Genomic DNA, 2884 nt, shown 5'->3' with positions numbered 1-2884 from the left:
AACTTGCAGCATAAATGGAGCTATGTATTAAATTAGCATTCTAAAATATTTTGTGCTATTTTTTCCTATTATCTTCTAATGAATATTAATTCAGCCTTCAAATTTTGTGAGGAAAGGAAACACTTATCATAAACATAATTCATGCACACACATAAGCAAAAGCTCACATTCCTGTCAGACTCAAATTAAAAACACCAGAAAGGACAATTTAAACAGAATACCTACTGCACCAAGTGAATACAGAGGGGAGGAAAAGTTATCCTGATCTCTAATCCACCTAGAATTTGCTGCACCTATTTAGAGATAATAGTGTGCACTAAATATAATGTTAATTACAAATGTTCTTATAAACGGCCTCTCAAAATGTTATAGTGCTTTTGAATACTGGAAAAAAGATGCTTCCAGGTATGCTTGCATGGAGGAAAAATGCAGCTAGGTAAAGTGCAGTGGTACTGCAGAGCATGGCACTTTGGTAAAACTAACAGCTGATTAGGAAACTCCTAACACAATATAGAGACTTGCCATTGTCCTACGTTACTTCAAATCTACTCCTCTTTGGTACTGGCTGGGAACCTTTGGCAGCTGCTGGCCATTTATGTGGTTCTCTATGAATTGAGTTGGTCTTATTTTAAGTTTTTGTTGCAGATGTCAGGCTTGAGCAGAATGACAAATCAACTAAAAATGACCAGTTTTCTGTCAGATGCCTCAAAGAAATGAGAAGACTGGATGAGTTAGAAGCCAGACTGCTAGTCTTAGGCTTGAAGGAGCTGGATGTGGATCCTTTGTGTATTGTAACTGCTTCGGCTGCCTGAGGACCAATGATTTTATATTTCTTTGGTTCATTTCCTGACTTACAGCTTACCCACATTAATGCTTCTTTGCTTGTAAAGGATTAACTGATGGTTTTTTCTGTTCCAAGCCACTGCAATACTCATTGTGAGTACCTTATCATGTTTAGATGAGAGTTCCTAGCTCAGAGAGAAGTTATAGCTGTGGTTATTAGACTTAGAAAAGGAAGATCTTTCTACAGTATTAGTTCGGCAAACTCAAAACAGGTACCCATGTTTGTGAAAAGATGGGATCAGGTTATTTTACATCAATTTTTATTTTCCACTTCCCCTTAATAATAAATATGATTAAAGGGTAATATAAAATGTTTGGAGACTGGAGGGAAATTTTCAGTGATGTAATTCTGGCTCAGATGTCAGCAAAAGCTTTCAGCTAAATAATTCACCATTCTTTTTTGTATCTTTCTCTATTTTACAAAAACACAGAAGTGCACTATGAGATGTATCTGGATATAGTGGAATTGTACACACAGTAGTTTTCTCTGTGCTGTGATCTGTACTCCTCTTTAAGGTCTACCCTACTACTAGCAGCCTCTGATAGACATTTTAAGAATCAGTCATTTAACTGCTGAATATTCAGAGTTTTTCCATGAAGTTTGATACATGCAATAGCCAACCTTTGGCTATTTTATATTTCTTTTCCTTTGGTGATAAAGCAGGTAACTACACACTAAAAAACTCCAGCTCAGTTGGCAGGCTGAGTGTCTGTCATGACAAACTGGATGCAAACGAGACTATCAAAATCAAATGACTTAGGAAACCTGGGAGCAGGGTCTCATTAGACCCTTCCTGTCACTATTTCTGAGCTGCCTAAGAAAAATTTTTGTATCTGATTTAGCATGTTCACCCTCTAGGATGGAAATAAAGGCATTTAAGTCAGGTGAAAGACTTTCAGAGAGAAGTCAGAGAGATGATTCTCCTCACATGCCTTTGTTATGTTGTGCAAATTTAAAATTTAAAATTTCCTGCAATTGTTTTCAATTTCTTGTGTTTATGAAATGTATTTGATTCATGTGATAATGAAAATGTTTAACTTTGGAAATTTTCTGGTTTTGTGATACTTGATATTCCAAAAAGGAAATTTGGGGAAGGCTGTGAAATGCTGTTTTGAGGTCATTATCCTCGAGGATGTGAAGGGGCAGCTGTCTTCCACAGTTCTGCTGTACCCTTTGGGATGAATAACTGGCCTACCTGTGATCTCTTTCCCCTTTGCATCTACATTTTCTGCTTTTCTTTGCAGTTTTGCTTTACAAAAGACTTTATAAGATGGAGCCACCTTTGCAGTTGCTGCAGTAATTGCAAAGTTCTTGTTGGAATATTCTGATAATGATTCAAAGCTGGTACCATTTAGAGGGATTTATCTTCCCTTCTCTGAACAGCTTTTTCAGCATGAGTGAGGTACAGAAAATGCTTTTTGCTATGTCTGCTGTTCGTGCATTTCTCTCTATTGCTTTTCTGTTTTCAGGAGTTCATTTGCAGTCTGTGCTTCTGATTTTTTTCCTGGATTCATGTTATCCTTAAGTTCATTGCAGTCTGTTCCTTATTTTCGCAGAGTCTGATGCGGAGTGGCATTTGTTGAAGGCTTCTCAAGAATACTGTGCCTTATCTGCTTTATTGACAGGGTGAGGTTTGAGGCTTTCTGGTTGCAAGCATTTATAAGCATTTTTCCCTCACTGCTTTTGACTGGTCCATTTCTTCCTTTGAAATTTCCACATGGCGTTTCACTTTTCCCAAATATGGTGCTTTCTTATCACAGCAGTTCTTGCTTCAATTTCTGTTTCCAATGTAGATCCATTTATCTCGTCTTCCAGTCACTCCTTGAGTTCAGTGCTTGCTCATATGTGTCTTCTGTTTAGTCTGATGCTACTTACCGAGTCTCAGTACGAGGATTTGTCCTGTCACAGCTTTTGCTTCCCAAGGTCTCCTGGCTTATCTGATTCTTGTTCTGAGTCTGCTGGTGTCCAGCTGTGCCTGAAGTGGTTTGAGTCATACTGGTTCTGAATATTCTTTGTTTTTCTTCAGTTCCACAAATGTTT

Source organism: Corvus hawaiiensis, chromosome Z, assembly GCF_020740725.1.
Source record: "Corvus hawaiiensis isolate bCorHaw1 chromosome Z, bCorHaw1.pri.cur, whole genome shotgun sequence".
Classification (NCBI taxonomy): Eukaryota; Metazoa; Chordata; class Aves; order Passeriformes; family Corvidae; genus Corvus; species Corvus hawaiiensis.
This window is presented reverse-complemented; position numbering follows the sequence as displayed.